General features: G+C 48.0%; 1 long non-coding RNA gene across 1 annotated transcript in view; it reads left to right on the top strand.

Moving 5' to 3' along the window:
* LOC138566005 (uncharacterized) overlaps window positions 1–21,744 on the top strand; it is a 55,816-nt gene extending 34,072 nt beyond the window's left edge. The window contains exon 2 of the long non-coding RNA XR_011301774.1: window positions 21,475–21,744. This is a non-coding gene — a long non-coding RNA (uncharacterized lncRNA). The remainder of the gene's footprint in view (window positions 1–21,474) is intronic.
* Window positions 21,745–23,429: the final 1,685 nt, after the last annotated feature.

Below are 23,429 nucleotides of genomic sequence, written 5' to 3'. Positions count from 1 at the left end.
GGGTTGCCAACAGGGCCACTCACAAGGATTCTGGGGTAACTCAGAAGAAGGATGGGGAGAAACAGCCTAAAAAAGACTCCAAAGAGAATTCTAATAATTCCTATCCCAAAGAGGGCCCCAAACCACAAAATAACCAGGGTAAGCCCCATGGGAAACCTAGTCAGGCTACTGTACCTTCTGGCCACAAGCCAGAAGGAGGTCAGAACAAGCCACCCTTCCAGAGAGCATTTGGACAATGCTATGTCTGTCAGGGTACTGATCATATCAAAGGAGATCCCAAGTGCAAGGGTAAACCTGCAGGGATCAGCACAGTCTCCTTAGCCTTCACTCCTGAGGATGAAGCACAGATGGCTAGTGCCCACTTTGAACTCTTTGCTGAAGAACCCTTGGGTCTTCAAGCAACTGTAAACTTAGAGCCTATGGGTCTGGTTAGTCCCCAGAATAGGGTTGTGTATAACTCCCTACCTGTTAACTCTAAGGTGTATTATGTGGACAGTGTTCTTGTCAATGGCCAGGATACTCCTGCCAGGAGAGACACTGGGGCCAGCAGAACAGTAGTGGATGAAAGCTTCTTTCAACCTGAGGATGTGGCCAAAGCACCCAAAGGTCCCACTAAAATGTCTGGAGGCCCTGTCCAAATGGTTCCTATTCTACCAGCCCTCATTCAGTGTAACAACATGACAGTGAGGATCCCTGTCAGTGTTCAGACTGAGGTACCTGGGAAGGTCCTGTTGGGGAATGACCTAAGAACTCTAGGAGTAGTGTCACATACCCCCAGGCCTCCCAGTATGGAGAAGCAGAACTTAACCAAATTGGCTAGACAGGCTACCTTGAAGGACCCTTCTAAGCCTGTGGGACCCTCTACTGAGAACCCCACTACAAGCCCTGGTGTTAGTAAGTTGACCTCTAACCCAGGCACATTTCAGGATAGTATGCTAGGAACATGGGAGCCCCAACCAAGCTCCACCCTTGTTCCCCTAGTTTCCGAGTCTCTGACCCCCCCTGCTTCTGAGGAAGAGGTGGATAGACCAACTAGGCCCCTATCTGGACCTGAGAGAACTGGTAATTCTCAGTGCTGGTGGAAAACCAGAAAAGAAAAGTCTAAGGCCAAAAACCTTCGGACTGTTGGACCTTCTACTGAAGACCCCAACTCCAATCCTAATATTAGGGGGGAAACTCCTAAAATAGGTAAAGGTAGATCTAAGAGGAAGGGGAAGCAGGTACATTGCCTAACCCCAACCCCTCCAACCAAGAGGCCTAAGACCCAACCTGCTCCCACAAGAGAGGTGGTGAGGAACCTTGGAGGCCCCTCTAGACCTAAGGGAATCCTTTATAAGGACCCCTTCAAAAAGCCTAACATAGGTTCAGAAGTTGTACCAACTTCTGAGGGACTGGTCAACCAGATCCCCTATAACAAAAAGACTGATGTTCCTCAAAGGGTCTGTAGGTCCGTTAGCTTGCAAAAGAAAACCTTTGAGTTCTCCATTGAACATAGGTCAAGGTGTCACCATCAAAATGCTGATGGACTCTCTAGGATGTATATCATCGACTAGAGGTATGAGGTTCATCCAGGAGTGGATTAAATCCTCCTGTCCCTTAGTCTGGGGGGGGCGAGTGTTAGGGAGAATTCTCTGGTTAGGCTGAATTTCCCTACCTAGTGAGTCCCCCAGCAGCTTTGCTGGATTTCTGGGGTTTAATTTTTTTCTCCTGCCAAGAGTGAGACTCTTTTACCCTCACTCTTGGACATGTTGAAGTGTGTTTTCTTGGTTAAACCTTGTGTTGAATGGGCTATGGGGTCTTTTACTCCATAGGGCCTCATGTATTTTTGTGATGTGGGTCACACAGCACCCTCTGTGCCGTGACCCAGGGGTGTCCTAGGGACTCCCCAACATAGACTCCATACCCTGGGGCTGACTACTGTCTCCCAGGGCATGTAAAGTCACCAAAGACTTTGCTAGTCTTGAATCCTGAACAGAACCAGTACAAACCATCATATTGTGGACGTACTGGCTGGGGCAATTCGATTGCCCCAGGGTCTGTTAGTCGAGGGGGCACGTCTCCGTCCCCCCTGATCGAGTTTTGGCTGGTGGCAGTGGAAACTACTTTTTATATTCGACCGCGAATATTTCCCTATGGGATTTCCCATTGTTTTAGGCTAACACATTTATTTATTTATTTACGGTAGCCTTAAACATACCGCCGGTTTATATATTTATTTTTATAACTCCGGTTGGGACTTTTTGCCAAAACTTGATTCTAAAATGGCGTTGGTGTTCGCCTCTGTAACTCTGACCCAAAGTGGAGCCCTTTGTTCCACTTTTGGCGGGCTTCTCCACAGAAGCCCTCCAAAGTGGTGCCACTCTGTCTGGGGTACTTAGGAGGGGTGGAGGGGGATTTAGGCACCCTGGACTGAGTTACCTTGGTAACTCAAGTCGCACTCCGTCCTGATTGGCCCAAGTGGTGAGCCGCCCGGCTCACCACTTAGCATGTTTGAGTGACAGCTAGGCTGGGTGAATGGGGGTTTGCTGCATAAAAGCAGGGCTTTGGGGACTGGGACTTCAGAAGTCGCCACAGGACCAAGAATCCGACGAGGGAAGAGCTGAGCCGACCTGCTTCGACGACACCACCCGGTGGAGCCCTGCTGAACCGTCTCACCACTTTTTCCCGACGACCGAGGAGAACTCTTAACGGAGTGGCTCCTTCCCTTGACTGGTGGGGACAACCAGTTTTCGCCTTCTTTCCGTCCTTTTGAGGTATCTCGTGGCCGCCTTGCCTGTGCCAAGCACCCCGGCATCCGGAATACCACACTTTACCCCCATACCGCGAAAGTCGGTACCAACCCTTTAACCGGAGGACTCCGCGGCTGGTTTCTTCCCGGGCAGTGCTACGACCTTTCTCTTCTGCTCTTCAGCGAGATATTCTTCTCCCCTGACCGACGTCGAGCCTTGCTGTCGCTGCCTGGAACAACTGCCCCCGCTGGAGGATCCTTTCCGCTTAAGGTACTGTGTTCCGCCTGGCTTCCCTTGCTACCGACTGTACGGGGTAGATTTAGTCCCCGGCTTTCGAACCTGGGAGTGCCTGGGACACTTTGGCTAAACTTTCTGAGCCACTCTAAACTCTTTTTGACTCTTTGCAAGACTTTGAATCTCTAACTAACAGTGTGATCTTGGGCACATTTTCGCTCCGGCTACTCTAAGAGTGGGCCCTGCCTAGTGACTTTTGCTCACCTGTGACTTTATTCTTCTTTAAGCCTATTGCAAGTGTTCTGGACCTTAGAGTGGTGTGTCTAACCTATTTCTGCTTTTTCTCTCCCTTTCTTGGAAACTACTAGAGTGTCATCTAACGTTAAGCACTCACCTCTGTTTTAATTAAGTGGTGTTAACCTAGAGTTGTCTAGATAGGAGAAAGGATTGAATTTACTTTCAGTATAACTGTGTTGAAGTGCTTTTACTATATTTTTGCTAGAGTGTTTTTAACTTATGTGTATTTTAAATAAATAACTATATACTTTTGAAACCAAGCTCTGGTCAGTGTTTGCTTGTGCTATTGTGTTTTGGTACATATTGTGTATACTTTACATACTGCCTAACTCTTCTTGAGAGAAGTCTGACTGCTCAGCCACAGCTACCAGGTAAATCTGGGTGGTGCAGACTGCTACCAAAGGGGTTTACTGCTCTACCTGTAGTCTTAAATCTTTTGCAGTGTTCCCCAAGGGAACTGCACAGGTTTCTGCCTAACAGTAGGCAATGTAGCCATCCTTTCTTCTGGGTCATTTTCAGTTTCGTAATTCTCTCTTTGAGCAGGCCATTGAGGTGTTCACAAATTCCATTTGCTTGTGGATGATAAGCAGAGGAGAATGTATGCATAATCCCCAGCATGGCTGTGATGTGCTCAAACAATTCATTCACAAAATGTGGTCCATTGTTGTACCGGAGGCCTTTGCACACACCCCATCATGGGAATGCCTCTCATATGTGGAAGTTTACAGCAAAGGTGGCATCAGGATGTGTGCATGGACCGGATTTGATCCATCCATAGAAAGGGCATACGACTACCAGCATGTATCTGTAGTCATTACAATTTTGAGGCATGTCTACATAATCAATGTGCAAAAGTTGGAAAGGTCCCGTAGGGTGGGGTATTGCTCCTCTCACTACTCACAGCGTGTGCCCTGCTGTATATTTTTGGCACACAACACAATTAACAATGAAGGCAGCAACATGCTCTGCCAGATTGGGGGTGTACCAGTCTTCCGCAATCTGAGCCGCAAGACTCTGTTGTGTTGTGTGAGCATGATGGTGTAGCTGTTCTAATGCTACTTTTAGTAATGCAAGGGGCATAACCGGTTTACTGGTGCTGTCTTCTCGCCACATTGCATTTGTGGGGGATACTGAGCACCCCCCTCCTTTTCTACAACTCCTGCTCTTCTGATGGTGCACATCCCTGCAGTTCAATTATCTGTGTGATGGACAAGGAGTTAAAGCCTTCTTTCAATAAAATGTTATGCGCTCGTGTGTACTTTTTACGTGGTGTGTCAAATGCAGATATCTCAGGAAAGCATGCTGCTCTTTTGGCCTCTGTGTCGGTGGCTATGTTGCCGCAGCAAATTATGTCTCCCTCCTAGTGTGAGCTGCACAATTCACCATGGCAATGGCCGATGGGAGTTGTAGTGTGTCGATAAGCCTGTTTAATAGGGACTTGTTCTGCAATGGCCTGCCATCAGGGCGTCGGAAGACCCGCCTTTTCCAATGTGGCAGTCCTGCAATTACTGTTGATGTCACGTAGGCGGAGGACACTGTGATAGCCCCGTCCTCATGTGTTTCTAAAGCTACAATGAGCGCTACTAATTCTGCTGCTTGTGCTGAAAAATGTAAAGACAGTCTCGCACTCGCCACTTCCTCAAGGTTTCCATTCAGCCTCAATTTTACCACTGCGGTTCCAGTGTCTCTTCCCCAAAATTCTGGTCAATTGACAAGGACACATCAATAAAGAGGATTCCCCCCCCGAGGGCATTTTCTCTAACATGGGGTATATCGTCATGGTAGTGTGTGTACTTAGTGCAGTCGTGCACTTTGTCACCTTCCTCTATTGGCTCTGCTATAAATGTTGCTGGTTTCACTACTCTGCATCTGATTATTTTAATAGCTGGGGGTTAGAAATGATCACTTCATACTCAGATGCTTTCTGTGTGGTCATTGTGCTTTTGGGCTTCTCAAGAATGGCGAACAGGGCATGCTCCACGTACAGTGTTACTTTTCAGCCCATAATGACCTCTCATCAATGGATCTTGGATCCCACTGTAACATGCAAATGGCTTATGATATGATATGATATGATATGATATGATAGTTTATTGATATTGCGCCCAAACACAAGTGTTTCAGGGCGCAGCGAGGCAAGGGAGGGGTACAAGGGAGGGAAAAAACCAATTATCGTACTGGGCCCAGTGACATTGAGAACATGCAAGTGCATGTGAGAGGGAAGGGCGAAAGTGCCAGAGTGTCAGGGGAAGAGGAGGAGTGGAAAGTGCTGAACACGTGATGAAATAACAACAACAGGTAGTGTGGCCGGAAGGTGGCAAGTGCAATAATTAAGCGCAGACAGCGGGGGTCAGATAAGTGCAGGTAAGGGGACTGTAGGGTTGCAGATACAAACCCAAGTGCAAGGGTTGCCGGGAGGCAGAACGGGTGTGCAGGTGGGTGGACTAGTATCAGGGCCTGAATACTTAGGGTAGCCAGGAGCACAGTGCAGAAACATACAGAGATCAGCAGGGGAGAGGGAAAGAGAAGGCAGAAGCAAAGAGGAAGATCTTGAGGTGCTTCAGGAACCGAAGATGGTTCTCCTTGAGCTTCAGAGGGGCAGGGAGGCTGTCCCAGAGGGAGGCCCCAGCCAAAGACAGAGATCTACCACCAACTCATTGCTTGGAGAAGCGACTGACCCTGAGGGAGTTGGAGGTAGAGGAGTGAAGAGCTTGAGTAGGAAGGTATTTTCGGAGGGAGAGTTAAAGGTAATGAGAACCCAGGCCCCAGAAGGCCTTGTGAACAATGCAGAGGGTCTTGAATGTAATCCTTTCAGCCACTGGCAGCCAATGTAGAGATTTCAGGACTGGAAGGATACGATTCCTGCACTTGAGGCCAAGGACAAGTCTTGCAGTCCTGTTCTGGATAAGTTTCAAAGGGCGGAGAGTAGTGGCAGGCGGATTTAGAAAGAGACGACTGTTGCAGTAATCCAACCTAGAGAGAACCAAAGCGCTAGAGACAGAGAGCTTCTGGGGGAAGGAGAGGAAAGGAAGAATAGCCCTGAGGATGTGCAGTTGGTAGTGTGACTCCTTAGAGACATCGGAGATGTGTGGAGAAAAGGAAAGCGTGGAGTCGAAGATGACCCAGAGGTTGTTAGCCTCACAGGTGGAAGCAGGGAGAGGGCCAAGGGAGGCCGGCCAGAGAGTGACAGGAAAGGAAGGTGCAGGAGTGTTGATGAGAAGGATCTTTGCCTTACTGGCATTAAGGCAGAGATTGTTGGCGGTACACCACTCCTGGATGCAGTCAGAGATGAGAGAGGGAGAGGGGTTGGCAGAGGGGAGCCTGAAAACGAGCTGGGTGTCATCTGCATAGCACTGAAAGTTGGAACAGAGAGCAGCAATGAGGTGGGCGAGGGGTGCCAGGTATTGATTAAAAGCCAGGGAGAGAGGTTAGACCCCTGGGGAACACCGCAGGTGGAGAGTGAGATAGATGAAAGCAAAGACCCAAGTTGGACCTAGGAGGGTCGGTCAGAAAGGAAAGAGGTCAGGCAGACGAGGGCTTGATCAGTGATACCCAGGTTATCATGAAAGTGGTTAAGCAGTATGGCATGGCTGACCATGTCAAAGGCAGAAGAGAGAACAAGTAGGATGAGGATAGAGGGGAGATTAAAATCAAGATTGGAGAGCAGGTCTTTGCGGATGTTCAGGAGAGCAGTTTCTGTGCTTCTGGCTGCTCTGAACCCAGACTGATGGTCGTGGAGACAACCAACAGAATCGGTGTGGAGGTTAAGCTGGGAGATGGCCAGCTTTTCCAAGAGTTTGCCCATGAAAGGAATGATAGAGATTGGGCGGTAGTTAGCCGGGAGGGAGGGATCGGCATTGGGTTTCTTGAGAAGAGGGTGCATGAGAGAGTGCTTAAGAGGGGAGGGGAGGGGAGGGTTCCAGTGGCGAAGGAATGATTGCAGAAGTTGGCCAGGGTAGGAGCGAGGGTGTCAATATGGTCCTTGATGGTTTTGGACGAACAGAGAAGGAACTGTTTTGACAAGACTTTCATAGGTCAGACTTGTCTAGAAATCTTGTCAGGGGAGAACAGAGTAAAGGAAGAGAAGGAGGGAGGAGAGGCGACTGAATGGGGGCCGGAGATAGTGGAGAGTGAAGCAGGAAGGGGAGCAGAGGACGAAAGGGTGGACCGGATGTCCTGGGTTTTAGAGATCAAATGAGAAGCCAGGGCCACGCAGAGGGCCTGGGAGGGGACAGGAGAAGTAGAGACCACAGCAGGATTGGCTAACTCTTTGAAGATTTTAAAGAGTTTGGCCGAGTTGTTAGATGCAGCAGAGATGCAGACTTGGATGTGGGCTCGCTTCTTAGTGTGGACAGAGAGCCAGTATTATCTTTGGAGCATGCAACAGGCCAGTTTGTCAGAGAATACACAAGAAACCTACCATTTCCTCTCGGCAACACTACACTTGCGTTTCAGGGTGGCGAGGTCATAGTCATACCAAGAGTTGCACTTGGCTTTGGGCTTCAGGCGGATCCTCATGACAGGGGCAAGAACATCGAGAGTATCAGAGAAAGCAGAGTGGAGAATGAAAAGGGCAGTATCAGGGTGTGAGTCAGCCAGAGGTGGACGAGGGGGGGAGAAAGTAGCAGCAAAAGCCTCAACTGACACATGCTTCATGGGCCGGATGACCGAGAAGGTAAGTGGTAGTGCTGGAGATGGCTTGGCCTGTAGGAGTAGAGAGGGAGAGATGGGAGGAAAGGAGAAAGTGATCACTTCAGGAGAGAGTAGTGGTGAGAGGGTTAGAGAGGGGGAGGTCAGAAGAGATGAGAACATCCAGAGTGTGCCCTGCAGAGTGAGTCGGGCCCGATGGAAGAATAGAAGGTGAGAGAGCGTTGCAGAGGTCATAAAAGAGTCCAGAGGAGGGACAGGAAGCGTTCAGGTGGATGTTGAGATCTCTAAGGAGGAAGAGTTGAGTGGGCGAGGCCAGGAGGGAGGAGGAGAGGTCTGCCCACTCGGAGAGGAAGGAGGTGATCTGACCAGGTGGCCGGTAGATAATAGCCATGGCGAGAGAGTGGCCAAGAGAAAGAGAAAGCCTGCAGACCTTTCATTCAAGTGAGGTGTAGGCCTGCATGGGAATGATAGAGGCAGGAATCCACTCGGGGAAGATCAAGGCTACGCCCCCACCGATGCAGTTGGCTCTGTGCGCAGTGAAGGTCTTGTAGCCATCAGAGAGGAGAGTGTCAAAACTCATGACAGGGCTGGCCGTGAACCATGTCTCAGTGAGACCAAGGACATCAAGATCATGTTCTTCAGATGTCAGTGGAGTGTTTGACAGCAGAGCGAGAGTTAAGATTTAAGAGTGGCGAGGTGGAGAAGGTTGCTGTCCTTGAAACACTTTTGGGGAGGGGTAAAAATCAGAGGGGCTCCCTGCATAGGTGTAGGGGCAGCCCGAGGGAGGGCAGAGGAAGTAGGGCGGAGAAGGTAGGGTAGCCAAGGAGGAGGAGGAGTGTGCCTGAGGAGTAGCGGAGGGTGGGGCCAAGGAAGCCGAAAGAAGGGCGAGAAGGTATAGCGGGAGCAGAAAGGAAATTGATAAAGCATGGGAAACGTCTGTCAAGGAGGATGAGGTTGGCCTGAGAACTTTGGACCAAGACAGTGCCATTCCTGTAAACATTAATGATGACTTTAGAGGAGTGGAAGGAGGCAAGGAGTGCCTCCCACCGGGTGCCACCATTAATGGGAGAGGAGGAGTAAGGTGAGAGCAGAGAGACCATGTGAGTCCATAGGTCTGGTAAAGGAACGACAAAGAGAATGTCAGTGAGGGTCTGTCTGGAGGAAGCGATGGTGTAGGTATCAGCAATAGGGAGGCCTGGGTTTGAGACCAGGATGTCGTTTTTGAACTTCTTCCTACTAGACCTAGTGAGAAGGGTAGGATAGTCGATAGAGAAACAGTTGGAAAAGATAGGAGAGACAGAGAGCACCATACTGAAGTGGAGGGGGGAGGAGAGAGAGGGAGAGAGTGGGAAGTGAGGGAAGAGAGGAGGGGACACAGAAGGGTGGGGGTGCAGGAGACAGAGGAGCCAGGGTGGGAGATTACATCAGGGAAAGCACAGTGGTCACTGGGTGCTGTACAATTCAGAAAGGTGGCAAGGCAGATGAAAAACAGTGGCACTGGCGCAGCACAATTAGAAAAGTGGCAAGGCAGATGAAAAACAGTGGCACTGGTGCAGCACAATTCAGAAAAGTGGCAACGCAGATGAAAACCAGTGGCACTGGCACAGCACGTTTCAGAAAAGTGGCAAGGCAGATGAAAAACAGTGGCATGGCACTGGCGCAGCACAATTCAAGAGCAGAAACATAATGCAGAAGAAAAAGGGGGAGCAAAGTTAGATGAGTTTGAGGTAAAGTTGCGATTAACCCACAAGGAACTGTAAAGTCACATGAGTTCAGAAGGTATTGGCGCGTGCAGTATCAGGTCTCATAAAGGACAACCGGAAGGGGGCCCCCCCCATGCCATCCAGATAGCGGACAGGGAGCAGACAAGGGCCCTTTGGAGAGGGACTTGTGAGGAGAATCGGCCAAGCCTGATAGGCCCAGATAAGGAAGGACTCGGCCAATCCTAGGCCACCTGCAACACCAGACAAAAGTAGTCCGGTGCTTACGATGAATGCGGCCATCTTAGAAAGGCAAAGCAACAAGACTGCAAATGAAAACAAACAAAGTTGACCCAACAGAGTTCTAAAGTCAGGCTCCTCATGTAGATTTAAATGCAGGATTATGATGCCACAGGTCCCAAAAGAAAAAATCGCAGATTTCTGGCCTGTTCCCAAAGTAGTCTTCTGTGTGAGCTTTGCTGTCATTACCACACCATCCGATTATAAGAACAGGTACAATTCAGCACTGTATTCAAGGATCCCTAGAACGGGTGCTGTGCATATTGCTCTTTTCAATTCGTCAAATGCGTCTATCATTTTACCTGTCCAGGCTATTTTACTGTCATCTCTCTGTCATCTCTCTGTCATCTCTCTGCGCTTCCTTGAGTCCTTTTAGACGTTGCTTGACATATGTGCTGTAATCAAAGACCCACCCTGAGCAGTAGTTTCAAAGGCACAGGAATTGCTGCATCTCTCTCACTTTCTTTGGCGGTGGTGTTTTCATGGTTCCTTCTGCCCTTTCATGAGTCACCTTCCTGCCCTCTTGTGATATCAACTGTCTAATATTCAAAACCTTTTCCTGGCAATATTATAATTTTGCCTTGTCGACTTTGTATCCCGTGTTTTCCAAAACTGTCATCAACTGTATTGAGTCTTTCCTGCACTGCTCTCCTGTCTCGCTGCACACCAGAATGCCGTCCACATATCGAATTACTGTACTGTCAAGGTGCACATTCCCTAAGTCCATTTGGAGGACCCTGTTGAATATAGAAGGGGACTCACAGTACCGTTCGGGTAACCTTGTATGTTTCCACTTTTTATTTCTATATACAAACAAGGTCAAGTCTTGTGGACCTTCGTGGAGGGGAATTGAGAAGAAGCGCATTCTTTAGATCGATCACTATGAAATGTTTGGCCTGGGGTGGGATATTGCATAGTATCATGGCTGGGTTTGGAACTAATGGGAATTCTGCCTCAACAATATTGTTTAGCAGGCATAAATCCTGAATAAATCTCCACATTCCCTCCCATCGCTTTTTTCACTGGGTGCACAGCCGTGTTACACAGGGAGTCTGATGGGACTAAGATTCCCTTTTGCATTAACATGGAAATTGGCACAAATGTACTCTCATCTGCTTCTATGGACATGGGATAATTTTTCACTCTTGGCAAGATTTGATCTTAACTACCCCTACTCCCTTCAATAGGCCAACATCATAGGGACTGCTGGTCCACAGTACACTTGGTACCTGTGCCAAATCATCTTGAAGAAATTATGTCTTTTTTAACAGGGTCATTCTCTGTGGTACTTCCGTGTTCTCAATTTTTACCCAATAAGTAATGCTTATGAAAGATAGCAGTTCATCATCTGAGTCATCTTCTCGAAACAACTCTTCATCTGTCCAGTCAATGAGTCAGTCTGTGCCCCTCGTCTAGGGCAATCACTGTCAGCCATGCTTTTCCCTCATCATTTGAACAATGAAGAATTACTCTCTCTTCCCTCACTATAACCACTTCCAATTCTAATGGGAATGTGTGTCCTTCCTCCTCATCCATGGGAACCTCTGGCTTAAATAAGATCTCTACAGGTAGCCTCATGTTTTTCCCTGTATCCCCGGAAACCATGCTAATAGGAGATTCACTCTATATACTTCAGGATCCATCGGCATGCCCCTTTGTGCTATCTGGCTACAGAATGCTAATACGAGTTCTCATGCATTCATGTAGTGAATCGCTGGAGTGGAGCACACCATCCCCTAGTCGGTAAATAAGATGGTCATGTTCAGTTTACTCATCATGTCCCTTCCTATTATGTTGACTGGTGTCTAGAGGGAATATAATAATTGCATGGAGAGGTCATGTTTTCCCACAGTAGTGGGTAACTCATTGGTAAATGGAACCAAGGTTGCAGCTCCAGAAAAACATTGTGGATCATGGCAACGCCTGACATTGGGTATCTCTCTTCCTTAACACAGGAACTGGTCGCCTCCGTATCTATGAGAAAGTAGAATGTTTTGTCACCTGTGGTCACTCTGACTCATGGCTCCTCTTGTGGGTTGGGTGTAACGGATAGGATTGAACACATCGGGCCTCATTATGACCCTGGCGTTAAGTATTGGTCATTACCGGCATGGCGCAATTACCGTGTCTGTGCTGGCAAGAGACCGCTAAAAGCATCCCATTACGAGTTCGCGGGCAAGAGAATTGTGCCATGCCGTTAATGAAATCACCGCCATGCCGCTAAAGGGCTAAAAATCCCACTTCCCGGCATTGTATGCAGTGCAAATAGCACCTCCGGCATCCTAGCTATCGGCATTAGCGGTAACAGCAAATAGCGGGGACCGCTACTAGCGGTGACCGTAAATAAGCGGATCCGGAAGTAGCATCATCGCACAGGAATGGGAAAGAGCACGGCGGCCATCTTTAAAAACACAATCCATTGCCATCCTCTGTAACCAGGAGACATCTGACCCACAGAACTCCCACACACCTCAACCACCACCCCTCTGATATCTGGATGCCAAAAGTTGTTAAGAAAAGCGGAGAACGGCTGCGCCAGGAGCGCTTCTCAAGAGAGGAGCTGACCATGTTGGCAGAAACCCTCCAGGAACATGCAGATGTCGTGTTTGCAACAGAGATGACCCGACCGGCGCTGCTGCGGAAAAAGCAGATTTGGGCTATGGTCGCCCAGAGGGTCAGTGCTGTCGGCACAACACCCCGCGCCCCAAAACAATGCTGCAAGCGGTGGGACGATCTACGTCTCCGCGTGAGGAGCATAATGGCGGCAAACAGGAATCTTGGGATGGCGACAGGTGGAGGTGCTGAGTCGCCCCTAAAACTCCAACCATGGGAGGAGATATGTGCCTCCACCATAGGCATGGAGTCCATAGAGGGAGTTGGGGACATGGAGAGAGGAGCCCCGTCATCAGTCGATGCAGGTATGTGTCTCAAATCTAACTATGCCAATACCACCACGATGATGTCCAGATGAATGGGAAGTGCAATGATGCATACCAGGGTCCACCAGACACATTAGCACAAGACCGCCTACAGCCAGTGCAGAGCATCACCTTGTCCACATGCATAATGCACCCCATTTCTGTAGCTACCCACATGCCTCCATGCATCACCCACCCAAGAGTGAGACAACCTGTATGTCACTCCCTCCAATGTGAATCATCCACCAATCCATATCAATGTAGCCACCACAATGCATGCTCAATGCCCGTAGACCCATCACTAACCCTCTCCCTCCTTTGGTCCCCCACAGGCACACAATCAGACAGCGCCGATGATGACACCAGTGCAACCTCAGCTAAGAAGGCCAGGCCGAAGAGGGAAAACACCGGTCCTCCACTTCAAGAGCCATAAGGAAACCCCTAAAACAGGAAATGGCCAAGAGCACACCACAGGCCACAGCACCAATGTGCTCCACGTCCACAACTTTGGCACCAACAACAGCCAGCATCAGCCAAGTGTTGGCCGCCGAAGGAACTGCATTGGCTGCAAGCAGCACCATTGGAGAAACAGCTGCCACAGCAGCAATCTCGGATGACGAGGAAGGGGATGTGCTGCATGTTGACACTCCCCCCACTGGCCCCCTGCATTCCCCCCACCTGTCCCCATGCAGCCTGCCCGACAACAGCATACACGGGCTATCTCCGGCAAACTCGTGGCCGGCTACTCCCAGCCCAACCACACCTGTGCAGGAGGAAAACAGTATTTTGGACACCCCTCAACCATCAACCACAGCCCCAAACACCCAAGAGGGGATGCAGGACATTATAAGGCGCCAACAACAACTCACTGGCCTGTTGACACAGCATATCACAGAATGTGGTAGTGCTAGGGAGGATATGCGTGATTGTGCTGCTTCCCTGAGGTCAGCAATTGAGTCCAGTTCAAAGGACATATGCACTGAACTGGCCGCAGTGCGGCACGTACTGTCGACTTGGTGCAAGCAATGCGGGGCATGCGTCCATCCGAGCAACCGAGTACATCCTCGGCTGCCAGTTCCACCATGACCAGCCCCGTGCGCAGGTCGGGCAGGAACCTGCAGCGATCAGACAGGGGTGCACCAGGTGCTGGGAGAGGGGGATGCCAGTAGGCACAGCCTTGTGTACTGGTGCCATGTGGTCCACTGGTGCACAGTACTGCACACCATGTGTTGGGTTGTAGAGGGGGAGGGGGAGTGGGTGTGTTGGGGAGTAGAGGGGGTAGGGGGGAGTCGGTGTGTTGGGGAGTAGAGGGGGGAGGGGGAAGTGGGTGTGCTGGGGAGCAGAGGGTGGAGGCAGGAGGGCGGAGTGGGTGTATGGAGTGGTGGGCCTGTTGACTTTGTTTTGCCTATTCAATACACTTAATGGTTAATCAGAAATCCCATGTGTGGACATTGCTTATTGCGTAAGTGTGCTTAATTGGTTAACAGTCTACAGTGTCCATGTCCCGGACACACCCTGTGGCCCGAGTGCCATCTCCATGTAACCCACCCCCGGCCATGTCTGCTAGAAACATTGGTTGATCAGAGTCTGACGCATGGCACGTCCCTCCTGTGCATCAAATGTCCCTGAGGTGCTGCCCCATCCCCAACCTCCTCATCCTCATTGTCAGGTGATTGCAGTTCAGCGTCAGTGGGCAGGGGCACATTCCGTCAGATGCACTTATTGTGGGCGCAGGGGGGTCAAGTTCTTTGTGAGTGTCCATGCACTGTGTTAGTCCACAGTGGTTGTTTCTGTGATGTTGAAGATGTCCAGTGATTTGTATCCTTTCATCCTGGCACCATTGATGTCAGCCTCATGATGATCTCACTACGCACAACAAAAGGTGTCATACAATTCAGTTGGGCCTCTGTGTCAGTGTAGTGGTGTATTGATGTTTTTGACCCTCATGTGACTCCTTTGTACGCAGTAATGGTGGACTGTCCTTTCATGATGAGGGTGGTGCGATCTGATTTGGTACAGTGCATATGCAGATGGCTGTGGAATGGTTATGACACAGCTTCATTTACATGGTAGGGCTGCTTGCATCTTGCATTTTGTGGTCATGTATCATGTCCCCAATGGTGATGATGGTGTCCTGGTCCAGACGGTACAGGGTGTGGGTGTGCTCAGCGGTTAGGTTGAATGGACTGGCTCTGATGCGTGGGATTGGGGGCTGCCTGCGTGGTGCCACTGGCTGTGCTGGTAGGGCATGCTGGCCCTGCCTTGCCCTCCTTCTCCTCCTGCGTCTCCTCTGTGCTGCCTGTTGTTGTTGTTCTTGTTGTTGTTGTTGTTGTTGTTGCACTTCCACTGCAATCAGGTCCTCCAGCCCCAGCATTGCTAGTAGTTTTGGGGTCATTGTGGAGTGTGACTGGGTGTGGGAAGGGGTGGGGTGTGCTCCTTTTGTGCTGCCCAGTCTGTATGGCCTCCACCTGTGCTGATTGTGTGCACATGTGGCAGTTGGGAACACTGCATATGGCCGTTTACGGTTGGTCCGCGATGGCGGTGTTAGCACCATGGCGATAAGGTACTTTACGCCCTTCACAATGGCATTAAGTGCATGTCCGCCCGACTCGTGATGTTCCCCACTTTGCGCCAGGCCCGTATTTACGGCATGGGAGGTTTTAGCGGCACCGTTAATTACGGTGACGTTAATAGCGCATTGTTCAGTTATTATCGGCCGGAGTGGTAAACAATGCCTGTAATCCTTTACCAGCATCGTTTGCCACTTAACGCCAGGGTCATAATGAGGCCCATCATGTCAGTCTGTTCCATTGTCAGTATAGGCTCATCCCTATCCCAGTTAAGGGGTTCCCTCCTGCCGCAGTCACATTCCCTATTCTGGGTGTGGAGGCCTGTGCCTCCGGTAGCTGGGTTCTGTGTGGCTGTGGTATTCTGTTGTGTCGGTGCTTGCGGTTGCATCTGCATCTGTTGTACCTACAAGCAAGCTTGCTGTGGTTGTATTGGTGGCTGTTATGTGTGCATCAGTGCTTATTGTGCTGGCTGCATTTGTATTATTAGCTACTATTAGCTATCCTATTAGCGAGCCCGTTATTAGCTCCATCCCCATTCCCATTGAGCCCTATGGGGGCTCAAACGGGAATGGGGAATGGTTCTCAGAATGGGGACTTACCGGGTGCTCCAAGGTTGGAATGACCCGGTAAGTCCCTATTTCGAGAACCCGGACCCGGAATGCGGTAAGGGGGTAGACATGGTGGTAATAGCACCATGGCTACCTCCTACCTTGTAATGAGGCCCATTATGTTTCAATGCACCCACAGTGTGGGGGGGGGGAGGCATAGGAACAAAGGAAAAGATAATAAACAGCTGACAGGAAAATGGGTGGTCCTACTAGGCCTTGTGAGCATTCAGAGCGTGCAAGTGCAGGGAGAGAGAGAGAGGGACAGGGAATGGGGTAAGTACTAGGGATTACATAGTGGGAAGTGCTGAGGAGTCAGTAAAGTGCAGCAATAAGTCTCTGGCTGGGATCACTTTGTGCAGAGTGATCACCTGCAGGCCTGTGAGACACAAGCCAGGGGGTGCCAGATGGCGAGTGCTAGATGGTGCGGAAGTCTGGGGGTGATTGGGAGGAAGGCCGGGAACCAGGAGGACACATAAGTTCGTAGGCCACCAATCTCAGGGAATGTGGGGTATTAGCATGGTAGTAAGAGGGGGAAGGAGGAGGTGAAGAGGAAAGTCTTGAGGTGCTTCCAGAATTTGAGGAGATCTGGCTAAAGAGGGAGAGGAGGGGGGAGGCTGTTCCAGAGGAGGGAGCCAGCCAAGGAGAATGTTCTGCTACCTGCTCGCTGCTTAGAAAAGTGTCTGACACGCAGAGAGTTGGAGCCAGAGGAGCCTAAGGATCTGGAAGGGGAGTATCTGGTGAGGGCAAGTTGTAGAGAGACTGGTCCACAGCCCCAGGCAGCCTTATGGATGATACAGAGGGAGTTGAATTTGATCCTAGCAGCAACTGGGAGCCAGTAGAGGGATTCTAAGGCTGGAGAGATACAGTCCCTGGGCTTGAGGCCAAGAATATGTCTTGCAGCCCTATTCTGGACAAGCCAGGGGCGGGGGTGGAGGGAGGAAGAAGGTAGATTAAGGAAGAGGCAGCAGTCAAGCCCAGAGAGTACTTGAGCTCTGGAAATGCTGAGCTTCTGGCGAAAAGTAAGGAACGGAAGGATACCTCTGAGGAGGTGGAGTTGAAAATGTGCCTTCTTGCCAATGTCCAAGTTGTTAGGGAGGGAAGAGAGAGAGGAGTCGAAGATGACTCCAAGGTTTCTGGCTTCAGATGCACGAGGAGGGCCAGAGCCCATAGTGGGTGGCCAGAATGAAGGGAGGAAAGATGGAGTGAGAATCCGAATAGGAAGGATCTCAGTTTTGCTAGCATTGAGGCAGAGATCATTGGAGGCACACCAGGACTGGATAGCAGAAAAGCAGTCGGGAATGGTAGAGTCAGAAAGGGGAGCATCATAGGGAAGTTTGAAAAAGAGTTGAGTGTCATCTGCGTTACACTGGAAGTGAGGGGAGAAGGTGGAGATGAGGTGAGCAAGCGGGTGAGGTAGACATTAAAGAGCCAGGGTGAGAGGTTAGAGCCCTGGGAAATGCCACATGTGGACATAGATAAACTCTTTGTCACCTTTCCCCCAAACATATACAAACAAATCCCCACAATACACAAACAAATCCCTCCCACCTTTGTTTGTCAAATTGATGCTCTCATACTCACATCCGTGGATCATCCGAAGCTTTAGATATCGCTCCTCCCACCATCGGCCACTGTAGCCTGTGGGACGTCCCGCAGGGAATGGGCAGCAGGATTTTCACCAAGGGGGCTCCTGGCGACCATCTCAATTCATGCGTGATTGGTTATCCGGTCCTCACTATTCACTCATTAGTACGCAGGCTGGCGGTTGGAAAAAACAATATCATTCGAAGGGCATTGGCCAACCGTCCTCTGCTACCATATGTTAAGATGGGGTGGAAACCCCCTGGGTAAGCAGAGAGGACAGGCCAGAGAAAATCCCGCACCTCAAAAAACGGAGGGGTCAAAAGAAATTTCCAAACACCTATTTTATTTAACAAAACCCATATAAAACAGGGACAGCTGTGGACATCAAGACAACTTCCAAGTTCTTGAATATTTTTAGGCTTGACAATGGTTTAAAAACAAGACTTGCATCACAATTAACTTTTCATCCTAGAAAACCTATTGATGTGGAGCGATGGTTAAGGGGATCAACTAGATATATGTTCTGTAGGGGTTAGCACGCTCAATGGCTGCACTCTATCTGGTGGCTCTGCCTGACACCACCTAACAAATGGATACAGGTGAAGACAGGTAAACGAAATACGATACTATTGGCTGATGGAACAGTTATAGGATAGCGTTATTCGTGGGAAGGGATTGGTTAGTGTTGTCTTTCTCAGCCTTGGTAATTTGGAAGGTTATCAGCAAATGAGCAACAATATGGGCTGGTGGGAACAGCACCAATCGGCTATTTTTCCCAATAAGGATACCATTTCTCGTTCTCTAGGACAGAAGCCAGGACGTTTAGCTTTTAACTTTGCGTTATCTTGTATCTTTTGTCACGAGAACTAGATGGGAACGAAGGCCTCAGCCTGTTTGTCCCCGTATCTGATGAATAGTCGTTATTCTCTGACTGTAGGTCACGCGTGTGGAAACCACATTCGGAATTATTCTGCTCAGCATTTACTAGGATTTTAGCCCATATTAATGCAGATGTATTGTTCCTTACTAGCCTCTAGAGACTTGTTCAAGCTACTTTCTTCCCAATATTAAGCCTTAGTTAATGGGAATCTGACCTTCCAGCATTATTTGTTTCTTTGCTTAATCTAAGAGAAGCGTGTCTCATGCCTGGGAAGCGGTCATCATCTGTTCTTTTGGGTGCCAATCCAACCCTTCCCTGTGCATGATAACCTTGGCACCGGCTGCACGATTATTGTCTGGGCTGCTCAGGTCTGAATGTTCTGTCACTTCAGCAAGCCAGGTCCCCCTGCAGCTTCAAAGTTTTTTGATGTCTCCCACTCACTCGAACGTGGCTGCACAGTCTATCTTGTCTAAAATAGTCACTCATTCTTGCTGCATTTCTGAGTTAAGCAAGCTTTATGTTTATTCTTCTACCTCTTGTATTTCAGCGTATATATGGATCATGTGTTTGCTAGCCTAGTGAATGCAAGCATATTCTTCATGTCTAAGTGCAATTTGACCTAGTGTTCATGTAGCTTCATGCAGGATGTGTATTTGCTTCGTGTCTAATGCGTCTATCTGTGTCAGTTTCAATGGTGACGTCATCTGAGTCTTTGGTTTCAACATGTTCATGTGTACCATAGTTTGCAAATGTACCTCTTCATTGTTTGATCCAAGATGAGGTTGGTAGGGTTACCTTAGTGAGTATCGTCTCTCACATCTGCGATATGGCAGTGTAGAGGAGGCGGGTGATATAAGCGATGTGCACTGTCCATTTCTATAGCATCGAGACAGGGGAGGGGCTGACGTAATGAATGACACATTCATTTGCCCCTCAACACCATTGTTTCCCACTACCACTGCATTATCAGCAATGGAACTGGCAATATCCCAAAAGTTGAATGCCTTCCCCATTATTCCAAGACTTGCCTGTGGCCCAATCCTATAATTTGAAGGGAGAGCATTAATGGCCAGTATAGGCTTAGCAGCAGCTTCTACATAAAGGTACAAGTAAGGCTGTGGGACGTGTTTGATGTGCAGTGAGTGGGGTTTGTAGAGCTCCATTCCTGCGTACCCCATACCTGTGCCTTGTGAGGAAGAATGTTTATTTGACAATTTATATATTTTAAAGTACCTTATATAAGAGCAAAGATGGGTCTAGATACTAAAAAGAGTGCAAAGGTTGGCAGCAAGCAAGGAAATTAATACACTTGGTGGGCATGTCGTCAACGTACCAGAAATCTCTATCATCAAATGTATTATACATTCATCATGTATGAGCAAAGACAGGGCTGGAGACCAAGTAAAGTGTGATGTTGCAGCAGGCAGGGATATCAGTAGACGAGGTGGTCCTTGTGATTCTTGCCATGAATAGATACCCAATAATGTTTATGTGGGATATATTCCTAATATAAGAGCAAAGGTGGATCCAGAGTCAAAGTAGGTTTTGCACCACACAGGGAACTAGTAATATTGTGTGGCTGGCTGTCACTGGTTGGCACAAAGGGTTCACAAGTTGAGAGGAAATGTCAAGGAATTAAGGTTTTTGGGGTTGGGGATGGCCATATGGGATGTTCTTAGCCATGGAAAGTTCCAAAACATTTGAAGAGCTTCCCAGAAGAAGCACCCATGATCTTGCCTCTGCCAGTACAAACAGGGGTAATGTTTAGGAGGGCAGAGAAAGAGGACTAGTGATGAGGACAAGAGCGAGGCAAAGAGGCTGTGACTGTTTTTGAAAATGTTAAAATAATAAAGAGCAGATCTGTGACTGGGGTGGAAAAGATAATAAATAATTTTCATTCAATGTAAGTTCTTCGGAAAGCTATGTGACCATATATGACAAAACCGAAGACCTTTTACCAGTTATGTATGTGTTGTTAATCTAGTTAACTCTTGCTGAGGTTTATATATTTGTTTTACCTGCTTCAATAACAAACGAAGGAAACAAGCATCAAGAATGGATATGATTGTCTTATATGGAGCAAAGATCAAGCACATTAACAACTAGGTGAAGTGTGCAAATGTCTCCCTGGCAAGGCTCCTAGGGACACATTGTCTAAACCAGTTATGGACAAAAGGGCGCAACACAGTAATTTCCCCAGGGAAAAAGTAAACATTGAACTAATTATGGCAGTTGCTACAGGTTCACTGATGGCTTCTTCTCACACAGACAGAGAAGCTTGTCAAGAATATGACATTGGACCTCATCACGAGTATGGTGGTAGCAGTAAAAAAAGTGGTAATTACCTCACCTTTATTTTTATTGCTCCATCACATTAAGAATTTAAACAAATATTCGAGGAAATCCATCATCATATGAATGAAGGAGTGTCCTCTAGAAGAATGTAGGAATTAAGACTGGAGAAAATCCACAATGGAGTCTGATTGGACTCCTTAATGGGAAATAACCATAAGACGGATTTGCCACGTTTTATAAGGGTTGTCACTTTTAATGAGTTTGGTAGAATTAGCACGGCTAATACCAACACATTTTTTATTTGGCCCAATGTACGTTGTGGATCTATGTGATTTCATCAAAAATATTACTGTGGATCCCATTTCATCTGTATTTTTTTAAACACATTTAGCTGAAAATAAATATGGGGGAAACCCGTGCAGTGCCCCCCACAATTCCCCCTACTTAATTAATACTGAAGCCCAACTTCCATCTATGTTTTTGGTGAAATGTGTTTTAAAACTTCGATGAAATGGTATTTTGCGTGAAATGTTCTGCGATGTAAGGTCTATACCATGCATTGCAATTTCTCTTTGTAATTTCCATTGAATTTTAATCTAAAAATTTTGAGGCAAACTAACACTTTATCATGGGATGGAACAAGGAGTAATGTATGCATTAAAACATATTCAGTGAAAACTGAGCTTTAATGCGATATGTGTCTTTGCAGTTTATTAGATGTGAACCACCAGCCTTACCCGACCATGCCATGGGACTCGCAAAATGCATTGAGCTCAATCTCATGAGGGCCCAGTTTGACTTCAAGAACTTAGACAGATTGCTGAAGCACAAGATCCCTCCAGAAGACGCCGATCAAGAAATTGCCATTTTGAATTCGTCTGATGAGGAAGTTGAATAGATTCATGTATGTGAAAACCAATCATATAAAAAAGAAAACAATGCAAATAATTATTTGATAAATAAAATGTGTATTACCTTATTTTGATATGTTCTCAGGGTACATTCCTCACGTGAATGGTATTTTAAAGAGCTCACACAAGACAATCTTGTCAACTTTACAAATTATTAGCACTGACACACTGGCCTTTACAAGACAAGGAGAAGGGTCTTAGTACACATTCAAATGCATATAAAATACTCGAACTATTTTTGTAAAACATAATTGTATAGTAACATTCAATTTATATTAAACATTCCCCTGCCAGAAGATGTGTGCAGCCCAGCCTCGGGGGGTTTTGACAAGACTTTTGTCCATTTCGGTGCTGGAGCATTGGATGGGGGAGAGGAAGGGAACGGCAGAAACGTAAGTTAAGTTCCGCTCCTCCTCTCCGCCATAGAAATACTTGAAAATTAGGCATGGTGTAAGTATTGTATTGTATTACTTCTAAAGTGCCTACACCAAGACGCTTTACAAAAAATGAGCTGGTACGATAGTCAAGACGATGATAAACAAAGGCAGGATACAAAAGAGAAGCAAAAGAACAAAGAAAAATAATCAAGAAGAAATGTACTGATGAACCAGAAAAACAAATAAAGTCAAGTAACATAACAAATTGTTGCAAGACACAAAATCAGTCACCCCTCAACCAAATTTTAAAAAAAGAGTCCAGTCCAGGATCCAGGTGATAAAATAAAAATAGAATAAGTGCTTGAAATAATAGTCTGGTGTTTCATATACACAAGCCCAACATGGTCAATCAAGCTCAGGGCGCCGGCCTACAGGCTCCAATCCTCCAGCCGCTCCATGGACTGCTCCAGCACCAGAAGGACGACACTCCAGTCTTCCACCCTCCCGATTCCGCTTAGGTGACCATAAACAAATGGCCAACAACCACCCGCCACGAGGAGCTGAGCGAAAAGATGCCAAACCATGCACACTGTGGGAAAGCCTCCCAGCAGGTACCAGAGGCTCCCTGCTCTCAACTTCCAGGCCAGCAAGAGTGAGGACAAGTGAGAGTTCTGCTGGAGGAAAGCCGCCGCTGAGGCCACTAACAACGCCAGCTGCAGGTTGTAAAGAATTCATGGTGGCAACAGTAAAGACTGACACAAGTGATCACAGTTCAAGGGTGTTTATTAAATTGTATATGCGGGTTGAAAAATGCCTAATCTAACCCTGAATCTAAGATGGGAGCAAGCTACAACCATCAAATAATAATAAGGCAGTCCTAGTGGTGTCTTGTCAAATGAAAGGGCCTATACTAAGAGAAACCTATTGCCAATCCTTACGCAAAATACAAACAATGACGGTGGGATAAGGTTCACAGGAAAGAAAGAAGTGTTCAAAAATAAGTCAGGATGCGGTAGTCGTGGTCTCCCTTCCCCATGTTTTGAGCATGGGACAAGGTAGGTCTCTGGACTCCGAGCACAGCACACACTTGAGCTTTACCAGCATGAGCTAATAGTTCTGCTTTCAACTATCAGGGCCTTCGGTGGTTAAGTCTCTTTTCTACAAAAAGTCTCTTGCCTCAGAGGATCTGATGTGTTCCAAAAATAATAAACAAAATGTCCTTTCTGCTTGTATGTTCGGTGATCCCTTTTCACCCTTGGGTCCCCTTCTCTGGGGCTCAGACCCCTCTCGAATGTCAGCACCCCCCCATCGGGTTCACTACAGCTTTTGACACAATTAATCTGTGCCATTCACAAATTTTAATGTCTTTTTAAACA

The sequence above is a fragment of the Ambystoma mexicanum genome, chromosome 2p, assembly GCF_040938575.1.
Source record: "Ambystoma mexicanum isolate Mex_15411 chromosome 2p, UKY_AmexF1_1, whole genome shotgun sequence".
Lineage (NCBI taxonomy): Eukaryota > Metazoa > Chordata > Amphibia > Caudata > Ambystomatidae > Ambystoma > Ambystoma mexicanum.
The sequence above is the reverse complement of the archived record's forward strand: the minus strand, read 5'-3'. Positions and strand labels throughout refer to the sequence as shown.